This window comes from Papaver somniferum, chromosome 1 (assembly GCF_003573695.1).
Source record: "Papaver somniferum cultivar HN1 chromosome 1, ASM357369v1, whole genome shotgun sequence".
In the NCBI taxonomy this organism is placed as follows: Eukaryota; Viridiplantae; Streptophyta; class Magnoliopsida; order Ranunculales; family Papaveraceae; genus Papaver; species Papaver somniferum.
This window is the reverse complement of record NC_039358.1, coordinates 105,454,147-105,467,411: the sequence shown is the minus strand read 5'-3', so window position 1 is coordinate 105,467,411 and position 13,265 is coordinate 105,454,147. Positions and strand designations below refer to the sequence as shown.

Sequence of the window (13,265 nt, the reverse complement as noted above, 5' to 3'; positions counted from 1 at the left end):
ATTTTAATAAATTTTCAAAACAACTTTTTTCTGTTTATGGAAATAATGAGTTTTTTCAATTATGATTAAAATAAGTAATTATTATAATGGTTACCAAACACATATAGAATCCATTATAATTCGGAAAATGGATTATAAGCTGATAATCCATTAAAATAATGGTTACCAAACAACCCCTTAATATTTATTGTTGATAAACTAAAGTACATTTCAGTGATACGGTATAACATAAAATGTAGTTTGAAAGTAAAAAAATAATTATCTTTAAAGAATAAAAACAGATATATATCTGAAAATAGTTTTATTCAATTTTATTAGTCATTAATAATTAAAATGAAAATAGACAATTACAAACTTTTGGTGACCTAGCAACAAGCTGGGCACCGATACCTTTTTGAATAGCAATGCCTAATCTATGAAATATAACGAATAAAATAAAATATAACTATTTTCAAGGATAATTTTTGTCAGTTATAAAAAAAAGATGAAATAGATTTGAAAATGAAATATGAAATTAGGGTGAACTATAGCTTTTGCTTTTCAAGCTTTTAAAAGCTTCTTCTCCTCCTCTTTTACTACTGGTAGATTTTGAAAGTGTTTTGCATAAAAAAACACTTTATGAAATCTTTACCAAATACCAGGATGAAAAAATATTGCTATAAATATGTTCTCAAATTATTTATTTTTTTCTGAAAGAAAAAAAGCAGTACCAAACTTAATTAGATTGGCTAACAATTATATAAGTGGACCATAGTGACGGTTGAAAGTATTGGTGCCCAGAGAGTAATTTCGCATCGTCTCACGTATTTCATGATAAATGGTTAACGTTATTTTTATTCAATGATGATGGACAATAGAGTTTATTGTTAGTATAGCGTATTGTTATTAGGTTACATACTTAAAAATTTGACTTACTAACTAATCATGGTTTTATTATTTTTATGCAATGAATAACCTCATATTTGAAAGCCTAATATCGTAGAATGTAATGGCCTGACCCTCTACCGATAATGTCCTCACTTAGCCAATGCGGTCATCTGACAGTATGGGGTTTTCAACTGTCACCACTGCGGTCATCCAACAACAGCTTCTCAGGAGGTCACCCATCCGAGGATTATTTAGTACCGAGCATGCTTAACTATAGAGATTTTCGGCCACTATGAAGCCAATTATACTGAAAAGGTCTCGGTGTTAGGAAAGGAAAAACCATTATCTATATTCCATTTGACGAACCCTACCTGCCGAGTCAGAGTACTATAATACCACCAACTTAATTTGGAACCATCCTCGGCTCTGGAATATGTTCAATCCTTGACTCTGGCATTTTTTCTCATTCATGAGACCCTTTCCCGACACAATCCCTCAAGCATACTCTTTTATCCTCGACAGATAACCCGTGGTCGACTCTAATGTCATTTGTAAGGAGCTGATCCTCCGCAAATACTGTCCCCACTTGGTCACTGCGTTATCCGACAATGTGGGATTTTCAACTGACACTGATGCGGTCATCCATCAACAGTTTTATGGGAGGTTTCCATCCCTAGATTAATCTCGCCCGAGAACGAATAAATACAGTGTTTTTTACCAAATATGGATCCAACTATGTTGAAAAGTCCACAATGTTACGAAATGACAAGACATTCGGTGAACTCTTCTTGCTGAATTGAATTACGTATATAATATATCTGGGAATTTTGAAAAACTAGAACTACATCGTATGTGAATAAATTGGTTGCCATCAGAAATGACTTAGTATTTTAAAATATAATAGCTTAAGTGAATGAATTGTATTTTCATTATGTCATTGAAATAGTAAGAACATACAATACATTATGTATTGTTGAGTCAATTCTGAGTTTTACTCTTTTCAGACTATTTTTAAAGGGAACAAAAGCCACAAAGATCCGATCACTGTTAATATCTACACAATTATTCTTGAGACGAATGAGTTCAGGTGTTGTAATTTTGTTACACCTTACATAGTTTAATGTTTTGATTCCGCTCGGTTGTTGGAGTATGTGGCACGGTAAACCACATATGTATAGCTAGGAATAGTCTCTCATGGAATGAAGAGGAATACATACGGAGCTTAATAAGCTTGGGCATCTCCATACATAGCACTGAGGCCTTTTAGTTAAAAACCCCACACCTCTTATCCCAAGGTGGTCAAGTGGGGTTCGGGGTTATGTGGTCGGGCCCTGAGTAGTGTCCGATGGTCCGTGAAGTTCCTAATAATTTGTATCAGAGCACATGGTTGGGGTTTCTGTCCGAACGTAGAAGTGGTTGTGGATGTCACCCGGTTTTGGGCGCAAGTAGAGTCTAACTCAAGGTGGAGAAGGCAAGGTACAAAGTTGAAATGGTGCTCAAGGTGGATTTAGTGTCTCACCCATTAACTCAGGTGGAGCAGGGTTCTAGATCGGCAAGACAATGCTCAAGGTTGAATTGGCGCTCAAGGTGGAGTTAATGTCTCACACATTAAATCTCAAGTGGAGAAAGGTTCTAGGTGAGCAAGAAAATGCTCAAGGTGGAGTTAGTACTTGCCTTCTCATTAACTCATGGTGGAGTAGGATTCTAGGGCACATAGTGACAATAATCATGATCGATAGGCAGCATATACAGATGGTAATCATATGGTGGAGTCTGATTGGACTGGTGAAGTGGTTTAATCTCGCAAAGGTGGAGATTGTTGGAATATGCGGCGTGATAAACCACATATGTATAGCTAGGGATAGTCCCACATGGAAGAAAGATGAGTACATGTTGAGCTTAATAAGCTTGGCCATCTTCTTACGTAGCACCGAGGCCTTTTAGATTAAAACCGCACACCTCTTATCCCAAGGTGGTCAAGTAGGGACAACATCGGTGTTATTTGGTCGGGCCTATAGTTCCTATGGTCCATGAAGATCCTAACATCCTTCACTAAAATAAGGAAGATGCAGAAAGGTAATACCATTTCAAATGATAGATAAGATATCTTTGTAAACTAAAAACATATCAGATAATGTTTTTTTGGGGGGACAAAATATTAAAAATTAATTCCGATATAATTTCATGGATGGCTTGAGGATGCAACTCGAGAAAGGAGAGGCATAGTATGTGAGAATGTCAATGCGGAAAATGCTAGAAAGGATTCGTGGAGTGAATAATAAAAATATCTATCGGGTTTTCCTTTACTTTTGTAATAATAAGAAGGATAAACTTGATATTAATAAATATTATATTTAATATTCATATGTGGAAAATGCTTAACTAAATAAAAATTATGCACGTACCGTTACGGCACGGGTTAAGCCCTAGCCAATTTATAAAATATAAATTAAATTAATTAATTGGTAACGGATCTATTTTCTAATCAAAATTAAAAAAAAAAATCATTTACTTTTAAATTTTAAAACAGTAATCCTCGTTCTTCCTGTTAGAGCACTGCTCGGTTGAACCCACTAAGCGTTGGTATGTAAAGATTGGTTGTCATATTTAGTTCCAAAACTCGAGTTGCTTAATATGTAAACTACAGTCAACTTCGATAGGATAGACTAGAAATGATACAAGTATTGTGCTCCAGTTACTCACAAAGATCTGAAGATGGATTGAAGACAACAAAGACATCATCCTTCAGCTTGAGGTTAGTAACTATGACTTGACTTGTTCCATATCTATCTTGTTCTTTCAAGTCGTGTATATTGAAAACAAAACTGCGAAGCATGATTATACTCTAGTTAGACATAGTATTAAGGAATACAATACGAGGTTTATTGCTTAACCATTAAACTTTGTAGATAAGACATCGACATAATCGGTCGAATGCTATTGTGATTACGTATGAGTATAAGGTGAGGATTTCATCCTAGTAAACAATGTTTTACATGTTTTTTAAGGAAGTAAGTTCATAAACTTGTTTATGAATCGAAAAGGAAATCGCCAGGCGTTATTGGGATTGTTATTCATTGCATATCTTGTGAAGATCCAATATGTGTGATTTAGTATAACCGCTCATAACTTGGTTGTGTTCTTGGTAAAACTATTCACAAAGGTCTGACTTATGTATTGGTATGACTTTTATTAGTGAAACCGATCTTAAGTAATCACCTGAGATGGTATGATCGAATTTGTGATTTGTGTATGACCGACTCTGGGTAAAGGGGAACTGATCCTAGTAAGAGGTGCAACCTTTCACAAAGGGGAATCGATCCTTGTATGAGGTGCAGCAAAGGGGAACCGATCCTATGGACATGTGCAACATGTTTTTAGGCAAAGGAGAACCGATCCTATGGACATGGAAGACACATACAAGTTAGATACCATAAATATGTGGGGAACCGATCCTATGGACATGTGCAACAAGGGGGAACCGATCCTTTGAACATGTGCAATCGGCCACAAAAAGTCTCAATCAAATCCGAGCACGTTTTGTGTTTTTAACTCAAAAAGTTATCCAAAAATATCTTTTCGAATTTTCTATTTTTCTAAAAATATTAGAGATACGGAAAATATATTTGGTTAATGTGGAAAGATGTCGACACATTTTGAACACGTGCATTAATGCTTATCTTTTATTGTTCAAAATTATTCCTTAATAGCTAATAGCCTGTTTGGATAGACAAATAAAAGCAATTTTTTAACTTATGAAAGTCAATAAGTCGAAAGCAAGGGTGGATAGTTGAAGTAAATCGACTTCTGGAAATAACTTATAAGTTAAAAAGCAGCTCCGTGGAAAAGCAAAAAAAATTGGCTTCTCACTTCTCCAAGAAGTAGCTTCTATGGGGACCCGCTCTCTTTTTTATCGATTTCTACCCCTCGTCTCCTTTCTTCTTCCCATCTTCTTTCTATCTTTCCTCTAGCAGAAAACTTCATTCTTAGAAAACTTAATTTTAGTCCAAATTTCATATACCAAATCGAAAAACTATAAGCTTTGTATTCATTATCCTTACTAAAATTCCATTTGTATCTCTCTGGGTAAAAAGCATCTAATGAAATCTGAGTAGTCGATCGTTGCCGGGGCTGGCATATAATCCAGATGCTCATATAAAAGTTAGGAAAGGTGTGTTGGTGACGAGGACGGTGGGAAATTGATGTTTTGATAATGGGATTCTCTTTAAATTTGAAGGTAAGAGTCAATAGAATTTCATGCTTTTAATCTATTTCTATTTCATTCTCATAGGTTAAGTTCACCCATCAATCTACGTCGACCTTATTCCGATCATATTGGTTAGTTAATCATCAAAATTGTTCCTCGGTCTTGCATGCCTCTGTTTCCTATGTCTTTGTTATGTTTAGTGATTTGTTATTATATCTTGTTCGACTGTTTTTGCTGTTTTCAATTCCATAAAATTGGTTGGTAGAAATGTTTTCAGAATTCCATATTGGTTCTTTAGATGGAATTGATTGATTATCTGATTTGAACTGATCATTAGATGATTTTCCGTTTCTCCGTTCTGTTGGTGCGGTGTTCCTGGCAACTGTAGCTTGCTGTATTTCCAATTTTTGGAAATATTTAATGAAAAAAGAAAAAAAAATGTGAAAAAAGAGCACCGCAACTGTAACCTTCTGTATCTCCAAGTTTTGGAAATGTTTGTTGATAGAAAAAAAAATCAATTTTACTGGTAGTCGTGGTATTTATCTTACAAGATTTCTAACATTTTTGTGGACTTATAGAAATTTCTAATCAAACCAATTGTGCTAGCTAGGGCCAGGTTGAGTAATTTTGAACAGCCTTGCTTGATAAGTTGGGCATTTGAAGCCTGGTGATGTTTAAAATGAAAAAATGTCGGTACTACTGAAATTAGTCAACTGCCTATGCTTGGCATGAAGAACTCCGGTGAGCTTGTTCATGAAAGGATGCTTTACAAGCAATGTGCAATCTGAGTAGTTTATTCGGTAGTTAAAGTTAGTTATGGTGATTTGAGTCTGTCAGGGTTTATTTGTTATTTCTTTATCATAGTGCTGATTCTAATGTGCAGAATACTTCACCATATTGATGTAAAATTTTCATTGATTTTACTATGATATGATAACGAATGAACCTTAGGAGGCATGAAGTGGTGTTTTGGGTTGATATGGTTGTCTCTTGTTTGTCCCCTGTCAAGACCCAGACTTTAATTCCAGCTTGCCTTAGTGGTTCTAATAGCTTCCGGTATTGATTACACCTTGCTGCAGCTTATCTTCATATAGGATTTGTTTGAGTAAGTGCACACATGAGTTTCAGTAGCATTATGTAATTGCAAAATTAGAGATTTGGTTATTATACTATTAAACATTAAAGTGTCTTCCGGTCACTATCAAACTCATGCAACCCAAAAGAATGAAACATGCACTGCCCATAAGGTGGGATTTGTTAATCATAAAATGTCTGTAAGTTGCATTGGAGCAGGTTCATATTCATTCTATTTACCTATTAATCCAACTGAACATAACTGAAAGAAAGAATGAATAGATTGCTTTTTTAACTTTAATTTCAGTGGCTAACTAGCTATATTTTTGATCAACTGCAGGTAAATTTTGTCACTGGTTCCGTCATTGGTTCAAAGGTACACTGAATTTCGTTGGTTGATCACATCAGCTAATACAAGGCCTGTGAGAAAGAAGGCATTTTACCAGAAGATCTTTATAAAGGGCTACCTGGATATACACACAACACAATCTTCTTCCATTGTTATCGTTAAATTTGGATGTTTGATATATTTTGTTTTGGATTCCATGAACTTATAATACAACAGTTGTACAATGATGAACATATTTTAACTTCTACTTTTGTTATGTTGCCAAACTTGCTTTTTGACTTTTTAACTTATAAGTCAGGCAGTTGCCAAACTAACTTATAAGCTTTTTTGCTTCTGAGTCCAGAAGCACTTCTTGCTTCTGCTTCTGTATCCAAACAGGCTATAAAGGAAGAAAATCCCAGGATCGAAATTAAATAAGTTAATAATTTTTTATTTAAGATTATTAATTTTATATATGGAAAATAAGAATTAGTAATGTGTACTTACTAGTTAGATATTTTCCAAGGAGATTTTCGGTCAATATTTTGGACAGAGCATTTCCAGAAATTATGGAAACCGAATTTGGAATTTATTCAATATCTTGAGAATATTTTCGGTTTTGGAAATTCCTTGGTGTCCAAACTTCCTTGTCTATAAATACTTGAAGTTTTCCTTTCTAGCAAACTAATCCTTCGTGACAACAAACTTCCTCAGTTGTGTTGTTACTGGTGAAGCCGCCTATTAGGAGAGGAGAGTAACCTAATTAGGCGAAATCTCTTACGGCCGCTCAGTTTAAAGTCTTCTTTGGAATTGAGAAGCTCTACGAGTACCGTTGGTGGGAAACTAGATAATTGCAGTTTATCTTTTGTTTTCGATTAATTTGATTGACTAACGGTTGTTGAATCTTTGATTGCACCTAGTTTGTTTATTCTTGAGAATCTTCTCTTCTGATATAAGGCTCACTCAAACTAGATCAAAGATTTAACGTTTCTACGGATCTAAGTTTTTCTAGACCCATAAGATAGATTCATTGATTTGCCATTGTTAACAGACTCCGTTTTTTGCGAATCAATAAGGAATCAAGTTTGTTTTTTTGCAGATTGTTACTTTGAAGATTAAATCGAAGATTGAAGATTTGAAGAAGAAGTTGTTGTGAACCATTAAGAAGATATACTAGATCTAGTCCTAAAGAGAACGTCTGTTCTGCTAGGATATTGGGTATTAAATATCTATTGAGAACTTCGGTTCTGCTAGATATTATCAAATCAAGAATACTGCTGAAGCTGAGTAACTAGGATTTTAGTTTACTTAGTATTGTCTACACGAAGTTGCAGGTTTACTTTTTGTAGCGTCTTAATTCAATTGAGTATTCAAAACTGGACTAGGTCCCGGGTTTTTCTGCATTTGCGGTTTCCTCGTTAACAAAATTCTGGTGTGTGTGCTTTACTTTATTTCCGCATTATAATTGTTTTTATATTATAATTAAAGTAAATACACTTGTACATTAACTAGGCACTTGATATTTATCTTATAAGGTTTTACTATTATCAAGTGAACACTTTCTTGTAGTATTGTCTCAATTTCATATCTATAGACGATCACATAAAGTGTATTGGTTTTCTCCACTTGACTTTGATATTCTCACATTGTTAGGCCAGTCCGGACTAACCCTATTTCAAATGGACACTGTGTTGAAATATTCCTTGAGTGATTGTATCTCCAAGAGGTTTATACACAGTGGCTTGTATAGGTTGTGATCAAAATTAAAAGATTGTGGATTTATTTGGGTACCCTCGTCTTTTCACTTCCAATTTAAAAGATTTTTCCAAAATAGAAAAAAAAAAACTTACATACAAAGAAAAAGGGAGGAATAAATATCAGATGTTAACAAAAAAAATAAAACTACTTTCAAATGCTTTAAATTTTTTCTGAACAAATCACATTTTTCTTACTAAATAAATAAATAATTTATATGGATTGACCAGTCAACCAGTTGACCGAGACCCAAATATATTTGAGAAATGTTGAGGATTGGCCCAGATAATAAAAAAATAACTTCAGATTTTTATTATTATTGTCATTATTTTTATTAATTTGGGACCCATATCCCATATATGTTTAAGACTCAATTAATTGGTATTAAATCTCTTGAGTTATGATTAGATAGCAAAGTACGTAATTACTCTCGATATTGTTTTGTTGATGAAATCCACCAAAAGTTAGTCAATGTAATATCACAATAAAGGGAGGCTACAAATCATATGACCGTCATATGTCTTTGTCTGAGATAAAACTGAGATGGTAGGATGTAACATTTGTCTTTCAAAATGTTATCCGGCCATCCAATGCTCAAAAACCCCTTCCTTTTTGTATTATAGATACATGCAATTAAAATTTACTATTATTTTCTTTAATTAAGGGCAATCAATATTATTAAGACATGTGGCATGAGTTAACACAAGAGTTAAAAAGATACCTTATCAATTTTCTCTTCCTAGTCGAACCATATAAGAAGTAATCTTTTAACTTAAACTTTTGTTTTTTTCCCCGAAGAGGAAAGGTTATACTCCCTCTGTCCCAAATTAGTTGAGCTTATTGGTTTTAAATTTTGTCCCACAAATAAATGAGCTATCTCACTAATCAAGGGGGATATCTAAATCTACCATTTTAATTGATTATTGTTACTATAAGAAATATGTATAATTTGATACCCATGTTTATATACGTTAAGTAGGTGTTTTAAAATGCTTTTCAATGGTATAAAGTTTACGAAAAACCGTGGTATAATTTAAGAGATAAATCATTTTTAAGTTTTACTAGTTATTATCTATAAGGTTATAATTGTAAAAAATACTTAAACATACTTTCATTTTCTCCTTGCCTTAATAATTGTGCAAACTACAAATAGCTCAACTAATTTGGGACGAAGGGAGTATTAAAAATAAAACATATTTACATCTCATGAAGGATTCTAACACTTACATCACAAGTGCAAAACCGTTTCCCAATTAAATAAAGTAGAGTTTACATCAACATCTTTAAAAGTTTCTTTTTCCTGCAACCAAAGCACAATAGTTTGTTTTGCAAGCAAAACTATCTCTGCTACTGTTTTATGCCTAGCCCCAAACGCTCTACCATTTCTTTCGTTCCAAATAAGCCAAACAATCACATAATATGACTTCTCCCAAACATATTTACATCCGCCTATGAGCTTATAATGAGACCAAAACTCAAATAGTCCAAGAAGGGTAGCCGGCATAACCCAATCCACTCTTAAAGATTTCTTGAAAACCAAACATCATAATAAAACTTACAATGTAAAAAAAATGATCGGCTGTTTCAACCTCTTGTTGACATAAATAACACGATTCTGAAGCCACATCAAATCTCCTGTGTCTAAGCATAGATAGAGTTGGAAGAGAGTTTTGAAAAGTATCCCAAAGTAAAAAAACTAACCTTAGGAGGGATCTGTTGCTTCCATACATGCTTCTGAAAATCACAAAGACTATCATCCTCCAATTGTGCCTCATACATTTTCTTCACAGTAAAATCTCCTTGAAAGGAAATTACATCCTCCTCTTCCACAAACTCTGGTACTGGACCAAGCTCATTGCAAATAAGATTCCATTCTAGTTGTTCCACCCCAGTCATAGTCCTTCTGGTATTACATTGCAGTCTTCTGTTGCAAATCATTTCAGAAATAGAAGCATTCTTATCCCTACAAGCCTTAAAAGCAGCTGGAAATCTATTTTTCAAAGGTCCATTAGTGCACCAAACTTAAACTTTATTTATCACTTAATGAAATAACCAATACAAACATGATATGTGGCTTACAATATATATTAAGGGAATTTGTTTCTCTTTTGCTAACATTGATTAGACGCATCAATAAGAAAAATTCCTCTAATTTTGCATTATCATATACATGCAATTAGTGCTAATCAATAAATTTTCTAATTTATATTTATAAACTTAAACACAAATATATATGTATATATACACCTACTAATTAATGTGAGAGATATGCATTCATATTTTCATAAGAGCCAAATCACTAATTTGCCAAAATAGTTTAACCTTCCATTTTCGATTTGTGTATGTATTTAAAATCCATGAGCTAGCTAAAGATAATTAATCTTTTTTCCTAATATTAAGAAAAATGTCTAATTTTAATTACATGCAAATGTCACTAACAATCAATGCACCAAGTATTACTGCTATAATTTATTAAATCTTAATAAATTGATCCAAAAGGAAAATTATTGATAGTCTCAAGAGTATGATAATTTTGAAAACAAAATACTAAGTTACCTAGATGCCTTTCTTATGAATATTATAAAATTACCCTTAAAATTAGTACAAGTATTACAAGTTTTGTACTTTTATTTAATACTCGTCTTCGATTATTTCCTGGTAAGCGAAGGTTTAGATGGATTGGACCATATGTTGTTGCTAATGTTTTTCTTTATGGTACAATTGAGATTACTATTATGAAAACTGGAATGGTTTCTGTAGATGGTGGATTTTCGACAAAGGCTAAATTCTCAAACTCATAATTATACGAAGCTCTGATTCAACAATCAGACGTGAGTATCGAGACACGGGTCTCTCATCGAATTCTCAACGGAGAGTACCTTCTCTCAGAGTACATGTGGATATGTAGTCTCACGACTGGACAACGGCATATCTCATGAATACTGAATACTTTCAGTGATTATTTCTATATAGTATCACGAGATGGACGGCTCCTAGACAGCTTGCTCTGCTAGTATAGAGCGATAACGTCTTCAGGAACAAACAATGAGTTTACCCTGAATATATAAAGGATATGACTTACCGACAAGCTCGTATCAGGATAATTAATGCTCCTAGACAGCTTGCTCTGCTAGTATAGAGCCACAAATTTAATTATTCCTAATTACAATCGCTCCTATTCCATGGTCGAATCCACGACTGGTCCCACGGAATGGCAATAACAATTGTTCTGATTCTATGATCGAATCTACGGCTTGATCTCATAGAATAACGATAACTATATTATCTCATTACTCTGATTTCATGATCGAATCCACGACTGGTCTCATAAAAGGTAATAGATAAATCTTAATTACTCCGATTCTATGGTCGAATCTACGATCCCATGGAATGGTAATGCTCATTTTATTATTCTGAATTCGTAGTCGAATCCTCAGCTGATCCTATGAATTAATAATAAACATCTTATTACTCAGTTTTGTGAATTATTCTCCACTGAATTCCACAATTAGTAATAAATAATCAACAACCGGGCGTCTGAGATACCTCTAAGTAAGCCCCGATTCAAATGGTGAAAGTGTATTCAACGACGATACACTAACAGTCACTGCACGAACGAGTATTTCAAAATACAACGAAACGATGAACCTATGCAAAATAGAGAAGAAAATAATAAATAAATTAAAAATATTGACCAGGATGCTGGGAGCACGGACACACGACCAACCGACCGTGTCGTGGTCAATCCCACGCCAGTTTTATATTTTTAATGCATTTTTATTATTTTCCATGATTTGATGAAAATTCTCTCGTTTTATCAAATCTCCTTCGTCCCGAGGAAACTCCTCGGTTTCATGGTACTTCCATAAATCCCTAAAAAATAATATAAAATTAAGGAAAGAAGTGTGGGGCGTGACCATTGGCTAACCGGCCATGCCTTGATCCCAACAGGCCCCACACCCCACGGTTTCTTATTATTTTATTATTATTATTATTATTTCTCTAATTTCATGAAAAAACTCCTTGATTTCATGGTATTTTTGCATAAATCATCAAATAATAATAAAATAAAATAAATTATGAAAATTTATGGGACCGGGCCTTGGCCGGCCGGCCATGCCCTAACAGGTCCCACACGCCCCTTTGTTTTATTATTTTATTATTAGTTTTCCTTGAATTCATCAAATTCCTTGATTTCATGGTATTTCTCTCAAATTAGGAAAAATTCCCTCAATTCATCAAAAAATACATAAAAAATACACAAAAATTAGGGAAACTCGTGGAATCGGGCCCAAGCCGGCCGGCCATGCCTCCCACAGTCCCACACGCCCTTGTTTTTATTATTTTAATATTTTTTGCTTCCCTGAACTCATGAAAATCCTTCAATTCATGGAAACTCCCTAAATTCATCAAATTTCTCAAAATTCATGACTTTTTCATAAAATCATCAAAATATTATAAAATTAAGGAAAAGGCACCACGGGACCGTGGTCACGACCGGACGACCATTCCTTGACCACGGAGGTCCCACGCCTCCTCATTCCTTATTTTATAATTATTTTTCATCATCTCATGGTGTTTTACTCAGTTTCGTCGAGACCCTAATTTTGGCATATTTTCTCGAATGGATGCTCAATTGCATGCCAAAAAATATCAAAATTCTCAGGACTGAGACGCGGACGCCCTGGGGACACGAGCATACTATCTTGACCGACCAAGATTGGCTCTTTGGCTCACGGAAGCCGGTCCCATCAATTTTCATAGTTTTGACCTAATTTGCACAATTGCTCGTATTAGGTCCAAAACTCTCCCAAAAACTTTGGATTTTCATGAAGTGATCGTCAGGCGGTCACGGGACAACCCAGGGTCGGTTTCATGACTCCATGGTCGGTCCCTCGCCTCGTCATAATTAATTAGGTTTTCTCACCTAAGGCTCAGACGAGCATTTTTGAATAAATGATTAAGCCAGCATTTAATCATTCTTCCACCAACAAATTGTCAACTCTTCAGGAGTTCTTCGTATTTGCTCACGTG

At 34.3% G+C, this 13,265-nt stretch overlaps 1 long non-coding RNA gene across 1 annotated transcript; it reads left to right on the top strand.

Annotated features, from left to right (window-relative positions):
- Window positions 1-4,752: 4,752 nt before the first annotated feature.
- LOC113331731 lies at window positions 4,753-6,763 on the top strand. Its single transcript, XR_003351130.1, has 2 exons — window positions 4,753-5,104; window positions 6,489-6,763. It is a non-coding gene; the product is annotated as an uncharacterized LOC113331731 (long non-coding RNA).
- Window positions 6,764-13,265: the final 6,502 nt, after the last annotated feature.